Genomic DNA, 12335 nt, shown 5'->3' on the forward strand with positions numbered 1-12335 from the left:
CTGGACTTCATTACACGAGCTGGGTGAAGGCATCTCCAATAATGGCCTGATTTTATCTGGATTTGCCTCTATCCCCTTTGTATTGGCTATGAATCCCATAAACTTTCCCGACGCCACTCCGAAAGTTCATTTCTAGGGATTCAACCTCATATTATATTTCCTCAGGATCTCAAAACATTCATTTATGTCGGATACATGGTTGTTGGCAGTCTTGGATTTGACTAGCATATCATCGACATACACTTCCATTTTTTTCCGATCTGACCAATGAACATTTTGTTAACTAACCGTTGGTAGGTAGCCCTGGAATTCTTTAATCTGAAAGGCATGACTTTATAACAGTATACGTTTGTTGGTGTCATAAAGCTAGTATCCGGTCTGTAGGATTCATCACGATCTGGTTATATCCAGAATATGCATCCATGAAGGACATGAGCTCATGCCCCACCGTGGCATCTACCAACTGATCAATTCTCGGTAATGGAAAGCAATCCTTGGGACAAGCTTTGTTGAAATTAGAGAAATTGATGCAAGTCCGCCACTTTCGATTAGGCTTCGGAACCAAGACAGGATTCGCGACCCAGATTGGATATTTTGCTTCACGAATGAACCCGCACTTTAATAACCGAGCTACTTCTTCCTCCAACGCCTCAGCTCGAGTTGTTCCTAAACGTCTCTATTTTTGGGATTTCGCGAGTACGCTCTTATCCAAGTTTAGGGTGTGCATGATCACACCTGGGCTTATTCCCACCATGTCTTTATGAGAGCAGGTGAAGACATCTAAATTCCCTTGCAAAAATTGTATCAGCTTTATTTTTCTCTCATCGTCAAGATTTTTCCCGTTCTAAACGATTCTTGAAGCGTCCTTGGGATCTATATTTACCTCCTCGAGCTCTTCGATAGCTTGGAGTTCTGATCTACCCTCACCCATTCGCGGATCGATATCATCACTTGGGGTGATGCCTCTATCCCTGGCCTTCTGAGGTTCTTCTGTCCCAAAAGCAACTTCTACTTCCTGGGGCACCTCACCTCCGTCATGTACCTCCATTGTTTGTTGCCAGGGTTTGGATTTTCTTTTCATGGAAATGCTATAGCATTCCCTACCATCAAGCTGATCGCCTTTGACAGTGCATATTCCTACAGAGGAGGGGAATTTGATTGCCAGGTGGCAGATAGAGGTTATGGCTTCAAACGTCATCAACGCAAGTCGGCCCAAGATCACATTATAGGCCGCTGGACTGTAACACCCCAAGTTGCTAATAAGGTTTAGGACCTTGATTAGCGTGCATGGAGGGAAATAAGTGAATTAATATGATAATAAATGAATTTAAATGAATATGTGATTAAAATGCATGTTTAGGTGGTATAAATATGCATGTGGGCCCCGTTTGCATGATAGGGGTAAATTGGTAATTTTAGCCCGTTGAGGGCATAAACGTGATAATTATACTATGTGGTTTGTACCATGTAGGTGTGGTGATATTAATTTGATGCACGTGCCGAGACGGTCTTAGAGAGCTAGATAACTCAAAAGTCACAACGGGATTTTATACCCGGCTCGGGAGGAGCCTAGGGTTACTTTGGGGAATTTTGTGAGTTAAGTTGAGAATTTGTGGTTAATGGTTATTGATGATTGAGTAACCTGGGTAACCATTAGTAACTACTGAGAGTAACAAGTTTAGGTGGAAGAAATGGTTGAATTGTAATATAGGTGAAAGGACAAGAGTGCCCTTGAGGTTTAGTTAGGAGAGGATAACTATGAGAGGATAGGATGGTAATTTGGCAGGGGTTTAGATCACATCAGCTGAAGGAAAAGGATCATGCACGTTATTTCATTTGGGACATGTTTTGTTTATGCTGAAATTGGGAGAAACCTATAGGAAAAGAGAAGAAAAGGAAGGAAGCTGAGTTTGGAACCTAGAGAAGGAATCAAGGTGGGTTGAAGTAATTAAAGCCAAACAAGAGTCAAGATTTATTCTGAGGTAAGAATTTCTCCTGTTTTACTGAGTTTTAAGCTTGATTTTAGAAAGTAAGAGTGGGAATTTAAGGATAGCTATGGCTAGTTTTGTGAGAATTTAGCTTGTGGAATTAGAAGGCTTAGCTTGGAGCTGGAAGCAAGGGAGTTTAGGGTTGGATTCTTCATTCAAGGTAAGGATTCTGTGCAATTATAAAGTTTATTTCTGTTATGAGTTATGGAGTTTGAAGTGTGGTTTAGGTTTGGATCTAAGCTTTTAACTTTCTGGTTTGAATTATTAAGGCATGAAACTAAAGTGTGATTTATGGGAGTGATTGTGTAATTGAGCTGGCTTATGATGTTTATAGGTTGTTGAATGGTCTATTTGGGGTTTTGAATTGGTTTTGGGGATTAGGTATGAGTTTGGGATGAATTGGGAGTGTTTTGGCTCGGGGAAATGCAGGGGAAAAACCCAGATTTCTAGGTTCGCGAAGGAGTGTCGCAGCCCTATTCTTGGGCACCGCGGCGCGAGGCTGCTTTAGGACAAGGGAAGGCTTTCTTACTTGCTGGGCGCCGCGGCGCTAGGCTAGTTTCAGAGCATGGAATTTTGCAATTTTGAGCTTTTGCTCTGGGGGTTCGAGGGATGTTTCCGATAAATTGTTTTAGGAATTTGGGGATTCCGAGAGTGTGGGATTGGTCCCAGGAAGTGGTTTTGGATTGATTAGTATTAAAGGATGTTCTATATGTGTTGTGACTAGGTCTTTGGAGAGGCTCGGGTTAGAGGACCGTGCTCGCGGCCTTAGTGCATCAAAAAGCTCAGGATACAGGTGAGAAAACTGTAGCACCAGTAGAGCAGGGCTTGGGCCCATAGTTTTGTTGCAGGGCGCGACCCTAGATTGTATTATTGCTAGGATGTAGCATTACATGAATGATTATATATTTGATTGTTATTTGAGAATGCTAAATGTGGAAATAGCGGAATGAACGGCGAAGGGCCGGGAATGGTGAAGGGCCAAGAACGGCAGTGGGGCCGGGAATACCACTTAGCACATGGAGTGCTCGTGGTTAGGGTGCGACCCAATGGATACATGGGATATCCTTACGGTGTAGACCGAGATCCCAGGCTTTGGTAACACTTCTGGGACGGCATGGCCGTATATGTGTTAGATTTTATGGACTGCCTGACTAGATATGAGCTATCTGTTGTAATAACTGTATACTATGCATATGTTATGTACTGTTTGAGTTTTCTTGCTGGGCTTCGGCTCACGGGTGCTCTATGTTGCAGGTAAGGGCAAAGAGAAAGTCAACCAGCCATGAGTACGGGGAGCGTGGGGGTGGCGCGTACATGTTTGGCCTGCCCGACTGCTTTGGTTGGGGATATTTTTGAGAAATGGCTGTACAAACCCTAGTTTTGATGGTTAACTACTTATAAACTTGTTTTGAATTGTAAATATTTTATAAACCGAGTTATGGGATCCCGAATGTTAAACTCTTGAACTTTTAATGAAACAAGGTACTTTTTTAAAGATTACAGCCTAGACTTCTGTTTAATCACACTTTTGTTTTAAAAACCTCGTTTAATGAGTTGATTGCACATTTTAACCTCACTTAGTAACGGCTCTAAGGTAGTAGGGTGTTACGTGGAAAATTGACCACCATAAACTCAAGGAGTTTGGAGACAGTTCGTCGACCTTCTCCCAACACTAGAAATCTGACCTGTCACAACTGAGGGGCTAGCCTTAGCCTTAGTCTGGGTCAAGGTAAATACTCTGGCAAGAGTGAGATTGTTGCTCTATTTCGGCTCTTCCTTCCTGGCTTGTGGGCAGTCCATCCTCAAATGAATAATGCTCCCACAAACAAAGCAAACCTTGATCCTGCACTCTCCCTAATGCCATCGTCTGCATCAAGGACACACTGGGAAACTCCTTCAGTTGTCACCCCAGCCCTGACGGTCACTGAAAACACCCTGTGCCCTCCTATCCGAGCCAAGAGGAACAAAAGAGTCTAGGGCCTTTCTCTTCTACTCACTGGGGCCACTACCCCGGCTAGATCCAATAAAAGGAGGCACCATCCAGCGAGTACCGCGCCTAGTAGCGCCCTCTCTCCACATCTAATCCTAGACCCCCTAACTATAAAGGCCTTATCCACTACCTGAGCATAGGTGGTAGCTCCCGAATCCAAAGTTATCTTGACGTCATGGGAGATCATAACATTCAATTCCCGCTCAAACCGATCTCTTCATGCTATGTCAGTAGGCACCAAATCAGGCATGAACTTAACTAATCAGTGAAACTTCAAAGCATACTCAGTAACTGTCATCCGATTTTGAGTCAAGTATGTAAACTCATCAACCTTCACAGCTCGGATTGTGACACTGTAATACTTGCCATTCAATATGTTTCTAAACTCTTCCCAAGTCATGACTACAATATTCCTTCTCTGAGACACAGCATCCGACCAGATGTGGGCATCCTTTCTCAACATGTAGCTGGCACAGGCTACTCTTTCATTCCCTTCCACCCTCATGAAATCCAGGATGGAAGAAATCATGTTCATCCACTGCTCTGCCCGTAGTGGGTCTGGACCACCCTCAAAGGTGGGAGGATGCTGCTTCCTGAACTTCTCCTACAAAGGTTCCCACCTATTCTCCATAGCAGGCTGGGTTGGCACTTGTGCCACAGCCTGTGGAACCTGTAACCCAATGCCCTGAGGATGGGCTTGTTGCCTTAACTGTCAAAGCTCTTCCTCTGTTCAATGGATTCTAGCTTCCATCTTGGCAAATAACTATTGCCAATTCGGTGGGGTAGGTGGAGGGTCATGACCCTGGTTGTCATCCTCGGCCCTATTGCCGTGGAGTTTGATTGATCTTCGAGGCATTACTACAATATGCCTACAATCAATGATGTCGCACATCAGGCATGATAACAACATCCAAAACCACCTCTTAATCTCATCAACCAATCACAACCAGCCAGTCCACAAGTCACACATAGCATAAAACAATCAAGGGGCCATGCCCTTACATCATGCATATTTATTAACACATTCATCATGCTCTATCTATATATTCAGGTGAACAGGGAACTTAAAGAAGCAATTAAGCATATAATTCATTAATTACCAACCAACCCTTAGTCGAGCTTGTCACTGGCAACAAGCGTACATGTTCAATCAATCTACAGGAACCATAAACCTTGGCACGCTCTGATAGGAAGTTGTAATTCCCTACTTCCTTAGAGTCGTTACTATGTGAGTTAAAAATGTGCCATTAGCTCGCTAATCAAGGTTTTTGGTTAAAAGTGTGACTAAACTGAAGTTTAATTTATTTAATGACAAAAATTATAAAATTTGGACATTCATTGAAATTATAGAAAGTTATACAATTGGGAATCCTAAAAATATTGTTTAGAAAATTGTATTACAACTCAAAATATACACACGTTCGACCTAGGTGACAAAAGAATCATTACAATACATTTTCCCAAAAATAACCCTAGCAGTGGGAGCCAGGCAGGCCGAACACGTACCTATCGCTCCACGCACTCCGTACTCATGGTTGGTCGACATTTCCTTTGCCCTTACCTGCACCATAGAGCACCCATAAGCTGAAGCCAAGCAAGAAAACTCAGCATATAACATAACATTCAACAATATATAGCAAAGCAGCCAATGGGCTAAACACATAGCGGCCTACGCCATCCCAGGCGCTTTACCAGGCCCTGGGGCCGCGGTCTTCACTGAGCAGGTGGATGCAGCACCCCAAAGGGTCTCGCCCTAGTAGCCTGCACTCAACGTGCTCATGCCGATCCTGGCCCCTTATCGTACTCAACTTCTTGCCATTCCTGGCCTTCGCCGTTCTCGGCCCTTATCGTTCCTTCATAAACATACATAATATTCATAGATATTTAAACACATATTAAACATAAACATTAGGGTCGCACCCTGCAACTCAAACAATAGGGCCATGCCCTACTCTACAGGTACAATAGTTTTCTTACCTGTGACCCAAGCTATCTGACTACCGCGATCCGGAGCACAATCCTCTTACCCGAGCCTCGTTGAAAAACTAGTCAGAACATATTCATAATAACCATCCATCAATTTCTAAACCAATAAATAACTTCTGAATATTAATCTAGCCTCTGGGACCTTGAATTCCACTAATCCAAGTAGTAGGTTCCTTCCTGAGCCTTAACTTTTGAATTCCCGAGATTAAAACCTTAATTCCCCTTTTTTTTCTATTTAGGGTTGCGACATGCCCTATAAGGTCACGGCCTGCTACTTGGTCAGAGGCGAGGCCCTCCCTACAGGAGGACACGGGCCACGACGCGCTCCTCAAGGGCCACAACACCTGGGCGAACCAGAGGCTTCTCCAACCTCTTCGAGCACGCAGGCAGTGATGCCTAGAGAACAGGGCTGCGACCAATGCCCCCAAGCCCAAAAATTCTAGCTATTTTCTATGTTTTTCCTCAAGCCTAAACCCCAAATTCATACCCCAAACACCATTTAAACTCAGTATTAAGCCTAGAATCTTTTTTCACTCAACCTAACACATCACAACAAATTCATAAACAACTCCATACACTCATCAACACTCAAAATCAAACTTAGAGTTTAACTCTCATGCAACCTACAATTCACAGTAGAATTCAGTGAAAACAAGTCAGATTTAGCCCTTACCTCTATGGTATCTCCTCTCTTGAACTGTTTCCCTTAAGCTCAGCAACTCCAATCCACCAGTTCTTTAGCCTAAAATCCTCAGGGTTTCACCAAAATCTTCAAGCACTATAGAGAGGGAGAGAGAGCCGAATGAGAGAGAGAGAGAGAGAGAGCTGAGAGTTCTTGTTGTTTCTTTTCTTTCTGTTTCTTCTAAGTGCCTCTAGAGTCTCAGCTTCCTAAACCATGTATATCCCTTTGCCAAAAGTATAAAATATCCTTAAGCTTATCTTAATCCTCAAGTGCCAACAAGGGAAATTTCTTTGCCACTTCCCGCTAAATCCTCGAGTATTATAGTACATCCCCATTTAATCCCGACATAATCATATAATTGCTAAATTACTACCTGTTACCTGGTAATTCCCGAACACATATTATATTCCCAAAATACCCCTAGGCTCCTCCCGAGCTGGGTATTCAACCCCGTTGTGACTATTTAACTAAACTGCTCCCTAGGACCATCTCAGGTCGTGCATCACAAGTATATCACCACTCACTCGTGGTCTCGATCACAACACACACATATATCACATTTATGCCCTCAACGGGCTAAAATTACAAATATGCCCCTAATAACAAGATGGGGCCCACATGCATATTTAATTCACCTACACATGCATTTCAAGTCACATAAACATTAAATTCACATATTAACATAATTATATCAATTATTGCCCTCCCGACATGCTAATCATGGCCCTAAGCCTTATTAGCAAATTTGGGACGCTACATAAACCCGTTCAAGAAATTCATATGCAAAAATTTGAGAGTAAACCCTAAGTCTCGGGGAGACCTATCTTATGTTCTTGATACCTAGCCTCGGGTATCGCAATAGTACATCCCATAATTCGCTAAAAATCTTATTCTTTGAAAGTTCCGCTATTAACCCGTACATTCAACAAGTCAGTTAAATATATAATATATTTTAGCTCGTATTATATCTAGAAAATACTAATTAAATTCCTCAATTATTTTTCAAGAAAATAATCTATTAATTTTCTTTTTATTTTTCTGAAGGTTTTAATCTTTAAAAATTGTCATGTGAAAATAGCCTAATTTTAACTTAATTAGGAAAATCGTTAATAATTGCTTATCTTGATTAGTTAATTCTTCGAAGTTGATTAATCAAGTTTACTTAATTATTTTCTCAAAATATACGGCTCTAAACCCTCTTTTAATTTATTAATAAATTTAATATTTTATTTTTAGAAAGAATAAAAATAATTCTCACTAAGTGTGAAAACCTCATTTTTCACATTTTTAACCACATACTTTGTTAGGTCGTAACATGGAATTTACTAACCCAAATGTTACGAAAATTTCTCAGTTCAATCTTTGGTATGCCATTTTGGTCTCTATATAATCTTAGGTCAAAAGGAGCATTTTTTATTGGTGAAAACATTTTTCAAACATTGATGTAAAAATGAATTTATTTTCAAGTACTTATTTTTTTTCCAAATTTTGGTACTTAATAACTCTCAAACTATTCAGTATTTTGTTACTAAATTTTACAGAGGCATGGTAGGGTATGCCAAGAACATCTTCACCAAATTTTAGCAAAAAGCGGGTTAATTTTCCTTATACAGGTGCTGTCCAAACTTGGTCCCGAAATTAAGAATACGAAAAAACAGTTTTTTACCTAAACTTTGAAATAGCATAACTCACTCATTTCTAAATGTTTTTTAGTGTTCAAAAGCTCAAATTCATGTACTCCATCTCAACAACATCACAGTATAATTTTTTTTTTACAAAATCAGTTATATAGTGGATGTTTGACCCTTTGGTTTTAGGGTTTCAACAAAACCCTTGGGGATTTTGGGGCCCTATTTTCAAAATCAACATTCAAGCATAATAAAGATTATCAAGCAACTACCATATTCTTATTACATTACCAATAAGAAACTTTAAGCATTAAATACACAAAAATAATGCTTAAAAATAAAAACCATACAAAAACAACCATAAAAAGTAAACTTTTTACCTCTTATTGTTCTCGCTTTAGGTTTTGATCCTTCAAAACTCTTTGAAAACCTTAAATCAACTCCCCCAACAACATATATAGTTAGTTATTGAAAGATCTATGGTTAAAAACTTTACACAAGTCAAAATTTTGAAACTTTTACCTTAGGGAAACTCTTCCGAACCTTAATTAGTCACACATTACAATTTAACCTAAGGTCTATTTATTGAATAAAATTCTACAATTAGGAAAAAATTAAGCATTTAACACAAAATTCCCTAGAATTTCTATTTCCTCTTAGGTTTATTATTTTTTACCAAACTTTAATATTTATGAATGTATTTTATGTCCAAAATATATTTACCATAATTTATCATTTTATTTTCCAAGATTTTTTCCCGATTAGGGTTTTTGTGTCGGACCAAGACCGAAAGTCTTATCTTGACTTTTAATCACACAATTCATAATTTGGCTGGCAATAACTCTTGGAAATAAATTACAAACAAATATAATATTATTTAAAATAATATTCTTAACTCAGGGAAAACAATCCCGACCAGAGTCGTTTAAAGGTACCTGAAACGCAGAGCGTTACAATATCTACAATTTATAGAGTTTCCATTCTCGAAACTTAAAACAAATAAGGTTAAAATTCCCTCATCTTGTCTTATATTTCCCAGGTCGCCTCTTCTATGTCGTGGTTACACCATTTCACCTTTACCAATGACACGGTCTTGTTCCTCAACACTTTTTCCTTCCGGTCTAGAACCATCACCGGCTTCTCCTCATAGACTAGTTAAGGATCAATGCTCAGCTACTTATAGTTGAGTACATGCGAGGGATCATGCACGTATTTTCAAAACATGGGTACATGAAACAAGTCATGCACCTTAGACAAGGCAGGCGAAAGAGCTAAACGATAAGCTACTTCCCCGATCTTTTCTATGATTTCGAAAGGTCCAACAAACCTTGGGCTAAGCTTTCCTTTCTTCCTGAACTACATAGCCCCTCATAGTGGAGCTACCTATAGCAGCACCTTATCACCAACCTCAAATGCCAGGGGCTGCGTCGGTCAGCATATTTTCATCGTCGATCTATCGAAGTTGCAAGTGTTGCCTTAAATGCCAGATGTCGTCGGTAACGTGATCAACCTCATCTGATCCAAGAAACTTTCTTTCATCGGTCTCATGCATATGAATCGGTGGTCAACATTTCCTTCTGTACAAAGACTCATACGGAGGCATCTTGATGGAATCATGATAGGTGTAGTTGTAAGCGAACTCTATTAGTGGAAGCTTCTCATTCCATGACCCTTAAAAGTCGAGCACGCAGGCTCTTAACATATCTTCCAGGGTCTGAATTATTCTTTCACTTTGACTGTCTATTTACGAGTGGAAAGAGGTGCTGAACTTTAGTTTAGTACCTAACCTCGTTTGGATTCTATCCTTGAATGCCGAGGTGAAACCTCCGTCGCGATTAGATACGATGGAGTTAGGTACACCATGCAGGCTCACTATTTCTGCAATGTAAATATCTGCCAACTTATGTGCCCCATAAGTTACCTTGATCGGCAAGAAATGGGCAGACTTAGTCAGCCTATCTACGATAACCCAAATGGCATCGTGCCCCTTGGGAGGGGTTGGTGGACCTATGACAAAGTCCATAGTGACCATCTCCCACTTTCGTTCAGGAATTTCTAAGGGCTGCAACAATCTAGCAGGCTGTTGATGCTCGGCCTTTGTCTGCTGACAAGTCAAGCAGTGTGCCACATATTCTGCTGTCTCTTTTTCATCCCATACCACCAAAAGTACTTCTTCAAGTCTTGATACATTTTCGTTGTACCGAATGCATGGCATAAGGAGCATTATGTCCCTCGAAAAAGATCTGCTTCTTAATTTCATCATCATCTGGAACACATATTCTGCCCTTGAACCTCAGTACTTTGTCGTCGGAGATATGGAATCCTAGTCGTACCTCCCTCCTCACTTCGTAAATCAGTTGTAGCGTCCCAAATTTGCTAATAGGTCTTAGGGCCTTGATTAGCATTCCTGGAGGGCAATAAGTGATTTGTTATGTTAATATGTGAATTTGTTGAGTATGTGATTAGAAATACATGTTTAGGTGAATTAAATATGCATATGGGCCCCGTTTGGTTATTAGGGGCATGTTTGTAATTTTATTCATTGAGGGCATAAATGAAATATTTGCGATTATTGTGAATATTGTGATATATTTGTGTTGCACAATCTGAGACAGTCCTACGAAGCGGTTTAGCTAGAAAGTCACAACAGGGTCGAATACCCGACTTGGGGCGAGTCGAGAGGTATTTCGAGCATTAGACATTTTATTAGGTTATCGGGTTATGAAAATAAATAATTGGAGATATATTTGAAGTTAGAACGTTTAGGAGGGAATATCAGGGAAATTTACCATTTTTCCCTCAAGGACGTTTTTGGTACCCCGAGCTTTGGAAGTAACTTAACTGACTTAGGATAAGTAAAATAAATCTAAGGAAGCATTCAGAATCTTAGAGAACCGACCCTCTCCCTATCTTGGAGTTTTTTCTCTCTCTTTTGAAGCTTGAAGACTTTGATCTATTGGAGAACTTTGGCTTGCCCATCAAGGGAATTGAGGCTAGTGGAGATTGAGGATTAGCTCAGGGCAAAGCTATTAGTTGAGGTAAGGATTCTAGCACCTACTTATCTGAATTATGCTGAGTTTTGTTGCTGTTTCAAGGTTATGCATGTGAGCTAGGTGGTGAATCATTCTTGAGTTTTTCAATGAGGGTTAGGGTTAATTATTGTTAGGTTTTGTTGTTGAGACTATAGTAGAGCTACTGTGGTGATTAAGTTGGATTCTTGGGTTGATTTTGGGGTAAATTGGTTTGGTTATAGTTGTGAAAATGGAGGATTTTCTAGGTTCGAAGGGTTGGGCCGCGTCATTGTTCTTGCTGAGTCGTGGTCCTCTAGAATATTTAGGGGGCCAGGAAGAAGGGCGGTCCGCGACACACCATAGATTGGGTCGTGGCAAACCATAGATTGGGTCGCGGCACGCATGGGCTTCTTTTGGGGGTTGGTTTCTGGTTGAGGCGGGTCACGGCATGGAATCTTGGGGCCATGGTGCTTAGTGGGTTTTTAGACCCCAAGGAGGTTTTAGGCTCGAGAACCCAAAAGTTAAGGCTCAGGATGGATTTTATCACCCGGATTGATAGAATTCAAGGTCCCGAACACTAGAATTATAACCCAAAGTTATTTAATGAATTAGAACTTGATGGATGGATGTTGTTGATGCATTGTGACTAGGTTTCCAGCGAGGCTCGGACTAGGGGACTGTGCTCGGGATATCGGTGCTCGAAAAGCTCGGGACACAGGTAAGAAAACTGTTGAACCCGTAGAGCAGGGCGAGGACCTATAGTTTGTGTAGCAAGGCACGACCCTATATGATTGTGTTGCAAAGCATAGCCCCATTGATTATGTTTATACGTGTTTAAGTATTTGTTTAATTATGCTATATGTGCATATTTGTGAATGAACGGCAAGGGCTGGGAACGGCGAAGGCCGAGAACGGCAAGGGCCGGGAACGGCGAAGGCCGAGAACGGCAAGGGCCGGGAACGGCGAAGGCCGAAAACGGCAAGGCCGAGTACGGTAAGAGGCTGGGAGCAGCGTTAAGCATGCGGAGTGCGAGTTGCCAGGGTGAGACCC

This window comes from Humulus lupulus, chromosome X (genome assembly GCF_963169125.1).
Source record: "Humulus lupulus chromosome X, drHumLupu1.1, whole genome shotgun sequence".
NCBI classification, from domain to species: domain Eukaryota; kingdom Viridiplantae; phylum Streptophyta; class Magnoliopsida; order Rosales; family Cannabaceae; genus Humulus; species Humulus lupulus.